The following is a 14383-nucleotide window of genomic DNA, read 5'->3' as shown; positions in this document are numbered from 1 at the left end:
GCACATCAGGGACACAAACAAGGCAAGGGTTAATCAGGGCCCAGGGTGCACATCAGGGACACAAACAAGGACACTAATGTAGGGGTTAATCAGGGGCAGACAAGGGACCAGGGGTGATAGGGTTAACCAGGGGACAGATATAGGGGTTAACCAGGGGGGGATCACTTACAACAATACAAGTCTAATTATACGCTATAGCTATATATTTATAGATCAATGGTTATAAATATATATACATATAGACGCACACACCACAATACAAACCTCACTACACTACAGGGAGTGCAGAATTATTAGGCAAGTTATATTTTTGAGGATTAATTTTATTATTGAACAACAACCATGTTCTCAATGAACCCAAAAAACTCATTAATATCAAAGCTGAATATTTTTGGAAGTAGTTTTTAGTTTGTTTTTAGTTTTAGCTATTTTAGGGGGATATCTGTGTGTGCAGGTGACTATTACTGTGCATAATTATTAGGCAACTTAACAAAAAACAAATATATACCCATTTCAATTATTTATTTTTACCAGTGAAACCAATATAACATCTCAACATTCACAAATATACATTTCTGACATTCAAAAACAAAACAAAAACAAATCAGTGACCAATATAGCCACAAGCTCATCTTTGATGATACCAGCCCAAACCAGTACTCCACCTCCACCTTGCTGGCGTCTGAGTCGGACTGGAGCTCTCTGCCCTTTACCAATCCAGCCACGGGCCCATCCATCTGGCCCATCAAGACTCACTCTCATTTCATCAGTCCATAAAACCTTAGAAAAATCAGTCTTGAGATATTTCTTGGCCCAGTCTTGACTTTTTTAGCTTGTGTGTCTTGTTCAGTGGTGGTCGTCTTTCAGCCTTTCTTACCTTGGCCATGTCTCTGAGTATTGCACACCTTGTGCTTTTGGGCACTCCAGTGATGTTGCAGCTCTGAAATATGGCCAAACTGGTGGCAAGGCGCATCTTGGCAGCTGCACGCTTGACTTTTCTCAGTTCATGGGCAGTTATTTTGCGCCTTGGTTTTTCCACACGCTTCTTGCGACCCTGTTGACTATTTTGAATGAAACGCTTGATTGTTCGATGATCACGCTTCAGAAGCTTTGCAATTTTAAGAGTGCTGCATCCCTCTGCAAGATATCTCACTATTTTTGACTTTTCTGAGCCTGCCAAGTCCTTCTTTTGACCCATTTTGCCAAAGGAAAGGAAGTTGCCTAATAATTATGCACACCTAATATAGGGTGTTGATGTCATTAGACCACACCCCTTTTCATTACAGAGATGCACATCACCTAATATGCTTAATTGGTAGTAGGCTTTCGAGCCTATACAGCTTGGAGTAAGACAACATGCATAAAGAGGATGATGTGGTCAAAATACTAATTTGCCTAATAATTCTGCACGCAGTGTAGACAATTCCCAATTCCACCCCACACTCTAGCTGTACAATACACATACATACATTCCTTAGCAACACACCCAAAACACACACTCAGCTACTACTGGGGTATGCAGGCAGATTACAGGGCAGCTACAGGGGTATGTTGGTGGCAGGGAAGAGGTGAATCAGGGCAGGTGTATTAGGGGTCTGGAGGAAAAGGGTTACTCAGCCATTCTCAGGGCCATGTGGCCTCTCTTCCTTCAGGGTGCAGCTCCCATGTGTCTCTCATTGCAGTCCAGGTATCCAAGAGCCCACACCTCTGCCCTGCTTGGGGCTTTATAGCCCAAAACCAGCCCCCCTCCTCCTTCCTCAGGGATGTGACATCATAGTGTCACTGTGACGTATGCCTGCCCTCAGAACAGCCAGTTGGCCCCCTGAGGCTAGCAGCACCACACGCCCAGCCATGTCCCAAACACAAGGTGGGGGAGAGCATAGTAACTAGGCTGATAAACTCAACAAAAGGCCTCAGATTTCTTAGCCTTTGAAGTCACCAGCCACCTGGAGACATATCCACCCCACTGCAGGAACTGGTTAAACGCTGTCCCTATGGGGGGCATTTAAGTATATATATGTAAATAGATACTTGGGGCGCATCTATATACACATATATACTCATTATAAACCTGGGGCATACATGGGCAGTTATAGGCCTATATATATATATATATATATATATATATATATATATACCTGGGGAAGAGCCATGGCAGATACACATACAGTGGGGGAAATAATTATTTGACCCCTCACTGATTTTGTAAGTTTGTCCAATGACAAAGAAATGAAAAGTCTCAGAACAGTATCATTTCAATGGTAGGTTTATTGTAACAGTGGCAGATAGCACATCAAAAGGAAAATCGAAAAAATAACTTTAAATAAAAGATAGCAACTGATTTGCATTTCTTTGAGTGAAATAAGTATTTGAACCCTCTAACAAAAAAAGACTTAATACTTGGTGGAAAACCCTTGTTTGCAAGCACAGAGGTCAAACGTTTCTTGTAATTGATGACCAAGTTTGCGCACATTTTAGGAGGAATGTTGGTCCACTCCACTTTGCAGATCATCTCTAAATCCCTAAGGTTTCGAGGCTGTCTCTGTGCAACTCTGAGCTTGAGCTCCCTCCATAGGTTTTCGATTGGATTAAGGTCCGGAGACTGACTAGGCCACTCCATGACCTTAATGTGCTTCTTCTTGAGCCACTCCTTTGTTGCCTTTGCTGTATGTTTTGGGTCATTGTCGTGCTGGAACACCCATCCACGACCCATTTTCAGTTTCCTGGCAGAGGGAAGGAGGTTGTCGCTCAGGATTTCACGATACATGGCTCCGTCCATTTTCCCGTTTATGCGAATAAGTTGTCCTGTGCCCTTAGCAGAAAAACACCCCCAAAGCAAAATGTTTCCACCCCCATGCTTGACGGTGGGGACGGTGTTTTGGGGGTCATAGGCAGCATTTTTCTTCCTCCAAACACAGCGAGTTGAGTTAATGCCAAAGAGCTCTATTTTGGTCTCATCAGACCACAGCACCTTCTCCCAGTCACTCTCTGAATCATTCAGGTGTTCATTGGCAAACTTCAGACGGGCCTGCACATGTGCCTTCCTGAGCAGGGGGACCTTGCGAGCCCTGCAGGATTTTAATCCATTGCGGTGTAATGTGTTTCCAATGGTTTTCTTGGTGACTGTGGTCCCTGCTAATTTGAGGTCATTAACTAACTCCTCCCGTGTAGTTCTAGGATGCTTTTTCACCTTTCTCAGAACCATTGACACTCCACGAGGTGAGATCTTGCGTGGAGCCCCAGAGCGAGGTCGATTGATGGTCATTTTGTGCTCCTTCCATTTTCGAACAATCGCACCAACAGTTGTCACCTTCTCTCCCAGCTTCTTGCTAATGGTTTTGTAGCCCATTCCAGCCTTGTGCAGGTCTACAATTTTGTCTCTGACATCCTTGGACAGCTCTTTGGTCTTTCCCATGTTGGAGAGTTTGGAGTCTGCTTGATTGATTGATTCTGTGGACAGGTGTCTTTTATACAGGTGACTAGTTAAGACAGGTGTCCTTAATGAGGGTGACTAATTGAGTAGAAGTGTCTAACCACTCTGTGGGAGCCAGAACTCTTAATGGTTGGTAGGGGTTCAAATACTTATTTCACTCAATGAAATGCAAATCAGTTGCTATCTTTTATTTAAAGGTTTTTTTTCGATTTTCCTTTTGATGTGCTATCTGCCACTGTTACAATAAACCTACCATTGAAATGATACTGTTCTGAGACTTTTCATTTCTTTGTCATTGGACAAACTTACAAAATCAGTGAGGGGTCAAATAATTATTTCCCCCACTGTATATAGATGTACTGCATACACACATCCCCATATATATATACATATATATCTACATGAGAGGGACAGGAAATATATACTAACTATAAGGGGACACATATAAGGGGAGCACAGATCAACCAGGGATCACATATTTCCCACAGGGCCCAACATGAGCCCCTGTGGGCCACTAAGGGCAGATATGTGCAGATGCTGGGCACATCCGCGCACATCATCCTATGAAGTGACCATTAATGCATGTATATATATCATACATGCATGCACGTGTTTGCATGCATATATGTATATATATATGCATGCGTCTCAACCCTTCCTCAACAAAACCGGATTCCCAAAAAGTTGGGACACTAAACAAATTGTGAATAAAAACTGAATGCAATGATGTGGAGATGGCAAATGTCAATATTTTATTTGTAATAGAACGTAGATGACAGATCAAACGTTTAATCCGAGTAAATGTATCATTTTAAAGGAAAAATACGTTGATTCAAAATTTCACGGTGTCAACAAATCCCAAAAAAGTTGGGACAAGTAGCAATAACAGGCTGGAAAAAGTAAATTTGAGCATAACTAAGAGCTGGAAGACCAATTAACACTAATTAGGTCAATTGGCAACATGATTGGGTATAAAAAGAGCTTCTCAGAGTGGCAGTGTCTCTCAGAAGCCAAGATGGGTAGAGGATCACCAATTCCCACAATGTTGCGCAGAAAGATAGTGGAGCAATATCAGAAAGGTGTTACCCAGCGAAAAATTGCAAAGACTTTGCATCTATCATCATCAACTGTGCATAACATCATCCGAAGATTCAGAGAATCTGGAACAATCTCTGTGCGTAAGGGTCAAGGCCGTAAAACCATACTGGATGCCCGTGATCTCCGGGCCCTGCACCACAAACAGGAATGCTACTGTAAAGGAAATCACAGAATGGGCTCAAGAATACTTCCAGAAACCATTGTCAGTGAACACAATCCACCGTGCCATCCGCCGTTGCCAGCTGAAACTCTACAGTGCAAAGAAGAAGCCATTTCTAAGCAAGATCCACAAGCTCAGGCATTTTCACTGGGCCAGGGATCCTTTAAAATTGAGTGTGGCAAAATGGAATGTTCTGTGGTCAGACGAGTCACGATTCGAAGTTCTTTTTGGAAATCTGGGACGCCATGTCATCCGGACCAAAGAGGACAAGGACAACCCAAGTTGTTATCAACGCTCAGTTCAGAAGCCTGCATCTCTGATGGTATGGGCAGCTTGCATGTCTGGAAAGGCACCATCAATGAAGAAAAATATATTCAGGTTCTAGAACAACATATGCTCCCATCCAGACGTCATCTCTTTCAGGGAAGACCCTGTATTTTTCAACAAGATAATGCCAGACCACATTCTGCATCAATCACAACATCATGGCTGCGTAGGAGAAGGATCCGGGTACTGAAATGGCCAGTCTGCAGTCCAGATCTTTCACCTATAGAGAACATTTGGCGCATCATAAAGAGGAAGGTGCAACAAAGAAGGCCCAAGACGATTGAACTGTTAGAGGCCTGTATTAGACAAGAATGGGAGAGCATTCCTATTTCTAAACTTGAGAAATTGGTCTCCTCGGTCCCCAGACGTCTGTTGAGTGTTGTAAGAAGAAGGGGAGATGCCACACAGTGGTGAAAATGGCCTTGTCCCAATTTTTTGGGGGTTTGTTGACACCATGAAATTCTGATTCAACATATTTTTCCCTTAAAATGGTACATTTTCTCAGTTTAAACTTTTGTTCCGTGATTTATGTTCTATTCTGAATAAAATATTAGAAGTTGGCACCTCCACATCATTGCATTCAGTTTTTATTCACGATTTGTATAGTGTCCCAACTTTTTTGGAATCCGGTTTGTATTTCACTGTGACAAATGCAGCAAAGGCCCCAGATGTAGGGTATTACAAAAAATGTGTTTTTTTTTTTAAAACCCAGAATATAATTGCAGTATTTCAAGCTTGTATTTCAGTGTCAGAAAGGCAAATATGCTTTGCTGGTGCACTGAACTTGCATAAAATGGCCGCCGATGCCCGCCTAACTAACAGATGGGTAAAAGTTATTTTTCAGAGTCACTGGGCTCAGGGCAGGGTAAAAAAAGGTTGCACTGCACCCACAAACCAAAATCGCTGTAGATTGCTGAGTTAACAAGCACATCTGATAACTGATTCTTTCCTATTCTCTCCCTCACAGCAGCAGCATCCTATCCCTACACTAATAAGAACAGAGTGTCGTGCAGCGCTACGTGACTCCAACTTATATAGAGGCTGAGTCACATGCTGCACTGGCCAATCACAGCTTTACAGCTGTTTTAGGGTCCATTCACATATCCACAAAATGGTTTAGTATCCGTTCCGCAACGTTGCGGAACAGATCCGGACTCATTGAATCCGGACTCATTGAACACTGTGCTGTCCACATCCGCACTTCCGTTCCGCAAAAAATAGAACATGTCCTATTCTTGTCCGCAGACACTGACAAGAAAAGGCATTTCTATTAAAGTGCCAGCCATGTGCGGTCTGCAAAATGCGGAACGCACATGGCCAGTGTCCGTATTTTGCGGATCCGCAATTTGCAGACCGCAAAACACTTGCGGACCTGTGAATGGACCCTTAGGCGTAGAAAATGTTCTAAATATAAGACAGCTCGGAAGCTGTCTTACATTTAGAAGCTGCGGTGGATCTGCCAAAGTTATCTAGAGGCCAGTGCCTCTTCATAACTCCGGCAGATCCACTGCCAGGCATAGGACTTATTAAGACCGGTGTCTAAAACGATGGTCTTAATAAATGTGCCCTTATATGTTTTTATTCTAGTAAAATTCTGTGTAGTCTGATCCTGCACTTCATACTCGCCTACTAAATGTAAGTTAGCATGAATTAGGGGAATGTTGGGAGAATGACTGCATAAATTTAAACTACAAAGTGTTGTTTGTAGTCTGTTGCCCTGGAAACATATAGGTATTTATAAGGAGCGGTAGACATAAACACTAGTGGACCTTCTTTTTAATACTCTCCTTCTTGTAACAAAATAGTCCATAAATCTGTGACTATATTTTGGTTTACACACCAGATCATAATATATATATATTTATTAATTATTATTCATTTTTTTTATTACGGTAATACAAATTCCTTTTTCCTGGGTATTTGCAAAGAATTCATGGTTGACTACCATAGTTGTTGAAATTGGAGAACTGATATTACATTCTGGCTGGGTTTTTTTTTTTTTTGTTCATGTTTAGTCAAAAAAAAATCCTCACCACTTCCTTCTATGAACAATAATATCATTTTACTCAAGAATCAAGGAAGGAGGGAATTTATCAATTTATCAAGCCCTGCACTCCAGAATTCTGGCTTCAAAAAGTTGCAAGTAGGGGTATTTTGCACCTTTTTGGGGTAAGTTTTCGGACTTTTTGAGTACTATGCCTTCCAGCACCACCTACAGATTTGGAGCAAAAATTTGGACAGAGTAGATCTCTTCTGTGTCACATTTTTTTGAAAAGGTCACAACCCCACAACAGGTATACAAACTAAAAATTGGCGTGGTATTAAAAAGCAGGAAGTGCTCAACCCCACATGCAGTGGTGCATCTATACAGGGGGGCAGATCCTGCACTTGTGGTCCGCTGCTAATGGTGATCCCCAGCAAAAATGCATACAATGGAGGATGCCCGAAGTTTGCTGTGAGTCAGACCTTGCGCTCCTGTAATTTGTCCACTGGCTCCTGGTATTGCCCATACGGCACAGGTAGGTTTAGCGTTAGGTCCCGAGCTACTTGAGAAACCTTGGTGCGGTGCTCTGGCTCAGATATGTCCTCCACAGTAGGATATATTGGCTAAACTCTCAATTTTAACATCAGGATGAGGGTCTAGTCAGACCGCAGAGTGCACATGTCTCTGTAAATGTTATTGTTATATTGTTTTATTGTTTATCACATCCATACATTTGCTATCCTGTGTAGGAGGTCTATTGTGGTACTTGTGGTCCGCTGTGGGCATCCTCCATTGTATGCATTTTTGCTCGGGATCGCCATTAGCAGTGGACCACAAGTGCAGGATCTGTCCCCCCCCCCCCCCCTCCTGTATAAATGCAGCACTGCATATGGGGTTGAGCACTTCCTGCTTTTTAATACCACGCCAATTTGTAGTTTGTGTACACTGCGTGCAGAATTATTAGGCAAATGAGTATTTTGACCACATCATCCTGTTTATGCATGTTGTCTTACTCCAAGCTGTATAGGCTCGAAAGCCTACTACCAATTAAGCATATTAGATGATGTGCATCTCTGTAATGAGAAGGGGTGTGGTCTAATGACATCAACACCCTATATCAGGTGTGCATAATTATTAGGTAACTTCCTTTCCTTTGGCAAAATGGGTCAAAAGAAGGACTTGACAGGCTCAGAAAAGTCAAAAATAGTGAGATATCTTGCAGAGGGATGCAGCACTCTTAAAATTGCAAAGCTTCTGAAGCGTGATCATCGAACAATCAAGCGTTTCATTCAAAATAGTCAACAGGGTCGCAAGAAGCGTGTGGAAAAACCAAGGCGCAAAATAACTGCCCATGAACTGAGAAAAGTCAAGCGTGCAGCTGCCAAGATGCCACTTGCCACCAGTTTGGCCATATTTCAGAGCTGTAACATCACTGGAGTGCCCAAAAGCACAAGGTGTGCAATACTCAGAGACATGGCCAAGGTAAGAAAGGCTGAAAGACGACCACCACTGAACAAGACACACAAGCTGAAACGTCAAGACTGGGCCAAGAAATATCTCAAGACTGATTTTTCTAAGGTTTTATGGACTGATGAAATGAGAGTGAGTCTTGATGGGCCAGATGGATGGGCCCATGGCTGGATTGGTAAAGGGCAGAGAGCTCCAGTCCGACTCAGACGCCAGCAAGGTGGAGGTGGAGTACTGGTTTGAGCTGGTATCATCAAAGATGAGCTTGTGGGGCCTTTTCGGGTTGAGGATGGAGTCAAGCTCAACTCCCAGTCCTACTGCCAGTTTCTGGAAGACACCTTCTTCAAGCAGTGGTACAGGAAGAAGTCTGCATCCTTCAAGAAAAACATGATTTTCATGCAGGACAATGCTCCATCACACGCGTCCAAGTACTCCGCAGCGTGGCTGGCAAGAAAGGGTATAAAAGAAGAAAATCTAATGACATGCCCTCCTTGTTCACCTGATCTGAACCCCATTGAGAACCTGTGGTCCATCATCAAATGTGAGATTTACAAGGAGGGAAAACAGTACACCTCTCTGAACAGTGTCTGGGAGGCTGTGGTTGCTGCTGCACGCAATGTTGATGGTGAACAGATCAAAACACTGACAGAATCCATGGATGGCAGGCTTTTGAGTGTCCTTGCAAAGAAAGGTGGCTATATTGGTCACTGATTTGTTTTTGTTTTGTTTTTGAATGTCAGAAATGTATATTTGTGAATGTTGAGATGTTATATTGGTTTCACTGGTAAAAATAAATAATTGAAATGGGTATATATTTGTTTTTTGTTAAGTTGCCTAATAATTATGCACAGTAATAGTCACCTGCACACACAGATATCCCCCTAAAATAGCTAAAACTAAAAACAAACTAAAAACTACTTCCAAAAATATTCAGCTTTGATATTAATGAGTTTTTTGGGTTCATTGAGAACATGGTTGTTGTTCAATAATAAAATTAATCCTCAAAAATACAACTTGCCTAATAATTCTGCACTCCCTGTATATATAATTGTTTGGACGTGTAAAAACTCCTAGTCTGAATGTGCCTTTAATTCCATCCACAGGCAGCATTCTGGTGCACATGTGAGGCCTGGGCTATATCAGCCAGTCTTGGGTGGGGCTCACAGCTCTCTCCCTCCTCCCATTGTATGCATGGTCACATGCTGGAGGTAACTGTGAGTTTGCTGTGAGTCAGACCTTGTGCTCCTGTAATTTGCCCACTAACTCCTGGTATTGCCCATACGGGACAGGTAGGTTTAGCGTTAGGTCCCGAGCTACTTGAGAAACCGTGGTCCGGTGCTCGGGCTCCGATATGTCCTCCAGACTAGGATATATTGGCTAAACTCTCAATTTTAACATCAGGATGAGGGTCTAGTCAGACTGCAGAGTGCCCACAACAGGTATCCCTGAAATGGGTGCACCAAATTTATTAATGTGTGTCATTTTTATAAATTTAGTGCATGTGAGTTTAGGGACTCCAATCTAACAAACAAACCTTAAATATACCTACAATGATAAATTCCCCCTAAAATGAAATGAGTAAAGCTCTGTATTTGGCTTTCCCCTGTAGGGAATTTGAAGGTGTTTTTCTAAAATGAGCAATTAGTTGGGGTATACGGCACCCCTAAAACAGTTCATGGGAAACAGTATTCAACATTAAGGCTAGGTTTACACTACGACATTTGTCCTGCGACACATAGGGCACAACTACACTGCAACATGTGTCGCACGACATTTTGTCGCACCAATGTCGTGCGACAATTTTTCTAATGAAAGTCTATGGTGTTTGAATGGATTTTTTGCGACTTTCATGTCGCATTCGCTGCATGTCGCAGTGCGGCACCATAGACTATTATTATACAAAATGTCGCACGACAAATGTCGTTGTGTGGACCTAGCCTAAATGTTGTGCAAGCGGGTGTGGACCCACTGCGCCACTGACTGGTTATACTCTGGCATGACTAAGCAACTACCTGGTCTTCACTAGAGCCTCTGATGGTGAGGACAGAGTTGGGCCGTTAGGGTAGTTGCCAGGTGCCACTCCAGAGCAGTCCCCGAGTCAGTTGCAGCTGACCTGGGGGTTAGAAATACCAGTGAAAGAACCGAAGGGAAGTACGTGGTTAGGAAGTCCGGGGTCAGGGCAGGCAGCGATCAAGCAAGGTCCATAAACGAAGTCCGAGGTCAGAGGCAGGCAGCAAACAAGCAAGGTCTGTAAACGAAGTCCGAGGTCAGAGGCAGGTGGCAAACAGGCAAAATCTGATAATTCCAAAAGCAGGGTCTGGTACACAGCAAAGCAAAACTGAAAAAACACATTCACACTTGGAACTAAACAAGCTAGTGACCATGAGTTGCTCAGGCATCTTCCTGTGGTAGGAAGCTCCTGCAATCCAGCCATAGGCTGGTGAGACAGAGGGCGTGTATGTGCTGCCTCACAAGTGGGGAGAGACACACCCATGCAAGCCCTAACAGTACAGGTCTCCAGCAGGAAGTAAACTCTGCCATGGAGCACAGATGCAACAGTTAAGCTACCTGCTGCCCGCGCTTGTCAGCACGGCGCATGGCAGCAGGAGGGAAAAAGGGAACCTGGGGCCCGTGCCCGCAGGTATGGGCAGCAGTGCCGGCACGGACCGCTGGGATAGCAGTACTCCTCCCCCCCCCCCCTTACACCCCCTCTCCTCAGGCCTGCCCTAGACAAAAAAAAATCTGAAGAAGAGGGGCATTGATGTTCTCTCCAGGTTCTCAAGATCTTTCCTTAGGACGAAACCCCTTCCAATCCACAAGAAACAGGGTTTTACCTCTACTCTTCTTCATCCCCAGAATAGCTTTTACTCATAGATGTTTTCATCACTGACCTAAACAGGAGCTGAGACAGGTTTTTTGAAAAAACTATTCAGGATGACAGGTTTCAGCAAGGAGTGAACTCTGGAATGGAGCACAGATGCAACAGTTAAGCTACCTACTGCCCACGCTTGTCAGCACGGTGCATGGCAGCAGGAGGGAAAGAGGGAGCCCGGCACCCGTGCCCGCGAGTAGGGGCAGCAGCGCTGACACAGACCGCTGGGCTAACATCCAATTGACAAGAGAATTGGCCCAGCGTGACCCAACTTGGCGACCACAGCAGTGCCTATACATTATCATTAGCATACCCAATAATTGTATGTTAGTGTCTGCATGATGGTTATTTGTAAGACCACACACACAACAGACCACTCTCTCAGGATTTAAAATGCAGGAACATACCACCTCTCAGTCAGAGGTAGCTACACCTGCTGCTCCTGGCTCCCATGGCTATTACGCCTGACATGGGCTGTCATCTTTGCCGCCCTGGCTTCAGTGTGCCTGCCTTGCTTGCATTCATGTGAATAAACAAAAGAAGGTTGAGGCTCCAGGATTAATGACTAGACTGGGAAACATTAGCTTACTGCCTTGCTGATGAACAGACGTATTAACTCCTTCTATTTCACTTGAGCCAGTGTAAGTGTGTTTTTTTCTTCACTGTTTGTCTTGGAAGCTGTCACTCATTGTTACAGTGCAGAAATGTAATGAGCCCAACATCTGCCACAGTCTATCCAGATGACACAAAGCAGAGTCTTAAAGAAAGAGTATTCCCTGTCTGAAATTAGGGATTCAGTTTCTGCATAAATCACCAAGACAATGAGAGTGTTTTTTATTTTTTTTGCACAGACATTCTGGCTTGCTACAGTATCTGCATATGTTTATACATATAATTTGTGTTAGTAGAGGAAAGTGTGCTTCCATGTTGGCAGTGTAACTGGATAAAAGACAGCAAAACAAGAACAGCAATAAACATTAGGCTCATATTGTAACATTAGTCTATACTGTATATTAAGTAGGGTGCATTATGTGAAGTGGTAAATTAGGTAAATTAGAAAAATTAGTCTTGAGGATGTCATTTATTTTAATACAATAATTTTACATATGCTATTAAATAGTTTGATACAAAATCTACCCATTAGAGTACCAGGGGATCATTTGCTCTAGAACCAAGGGTATTCTCATCTTGACAACCATGTTGGAGATTTCAGCCTGAAATTTTGTGCAAATTTTGTAACTCAAAGTAACCACTAACATATGTGGAATTACTTTTTTCCAGGTCAAAGGTGTCCATAAATTTTAAAGGGGTTATCCAAGAGTCAGAGAGACCTCCCAGAGTGGCCGACCCCAGGTGGAGATCATACTTACCTGGTCAGTTGTTGTGACACAAGCGGAGCAGGTCACCAATGTGACCTGAGATTGGCTGCAGCAGTTAAGTGTCTTCAAACACACACACCCCCCTCCCGACGGATGTTCTGTGTTTAACGCTCGCAGACCTGATCTTTCTCAGAGCAGCAGGGTGAGGAAGAGAAGGTCTGCGAGCGTTAAACACAGAACCCAGTGCCAGGGATCAGGTAAATATGAACTCCACTGTGGATCGGCCATTCTGGGAGGTCAGTATGACTCTTGGATAACCCCTTTAAAGTGTCACTGACCTTTCACAAAACAATGTGGTATGTACCAGCAAAATATCAAAGGTTTTGATAGGTTAGTGACTGAGAATGCTAGAACGAGGAGGAACAAGCACTCATACTGCGTTCTCTTCTGCCAACGATTCAATCAACATGGGCTCATAGATTTTCTATTGAGTCTATCTCCCGCAGTAAGGAGAGAAAATGTGCCATTTGAGTACTTCTCTCTCTTTGTTCTAGAAATTAGTGAGGGTTTGAGCACTCAGACCCCCACAGATCAAAACTTTTGATATATCGCTATGACATATCAAAACTTTTTGCAAAGCTCAATGACCCTTTAATATATCTAGTATTATTTAAGGCAGCTGTTGTCACAGTTACAGATCCCATCTCACCATAATAAAACTACTCTGTTCTTCCCCTGCCTATTCTACCTAATAAGCCTTTGGTGCCCCCTCCTTCCTTCCAATGCAGCAGCACTCCATGGCCACTGTGCCCTGTACACCCACAGCCAGTGCAAAACATGCTTGTTGGAAAAGCTTTTGTTCGGTTCAGAGTCACCAGCGGATGCAGAGCAGACCCGGGTCGGTAAGATCGTGCACGCACCTCATTATAGTGTTGGCGCCTAGAGACTGAGACGAGGCCTGTAGTTAGTTAGTTAGGGTCTCTGTTTCTGTCAGGCCACAAGTGTTACTACTGTTCATTGCAAGGACTCCATAATTAAAGTGACATTTCACATTGGAGAGCTGATAAAATTCACACAAACTCAAGCCAGGCTGGCCTTTTGCTCAGAAAGAATACTCAGGCACGTGCTACAGGACCAGCTATGGGAGGGGGAATACTGTAGATCTGTGTAAGATTGTAAGCTGTTGTGCTGCACCGCAGGCTAGACTGTACCACAGACCCATACAGTGATTCTTGTTCTTTTAGGGTAATAACGGGTAAGGTGTGGCAGTTTAGTTGCGCCACCAGTAGGTAAATTACTGCTCCTGCATCCATTACTTCCTCCTGCATCCATTGGAGAGCGCCATCCTGTGCAGCACAAGGGTCTCAGTCTTCGTGCTGGGTGTTTGTAAATTTATTGTATGTTCTCAGCATTTGTGGTTGTGTTTATTGCCACATTTAAGTAAAATTTTGTTATGGCAAAAGCTGTTGTTGGGGTTGCTTTCCTCGTTCGTGACTTCACTGTATCCTGGGGAGCCCACCCCAGTACATGGCTTCTCCAGTCTTTCCTCTGGTTGCAGAAAGTTCTGTGCTGAGGAAAAGCTTGAGCTAGCTGTTCCTCTCTTTCATAGAAGGCTGGTAAAAAGTTTACTGTGTCTGGGTTTTTTTCTCCTCCAAAACTCAGCTCTGTCTGGTCCCTTATGACAGCAGTGGAAAATTACTAGCTTCCCAAAGTCTTAGTGTGA

Source organism: Bufo bufo, chromosome 6, assembly GCF_905171765.1.
Source record: "Bufo bufo chromosome 6, aBufBuf1.1, whole genome shotgun sequence".
Lineage (NCBI taxonomy): Eukaryota > Metazoa > Chordata > Amphibia > Anura > Bufonidae > Bufo > Bufo bufo.
Note: the sequence above shows the minus strand (reverse complement) of the source record.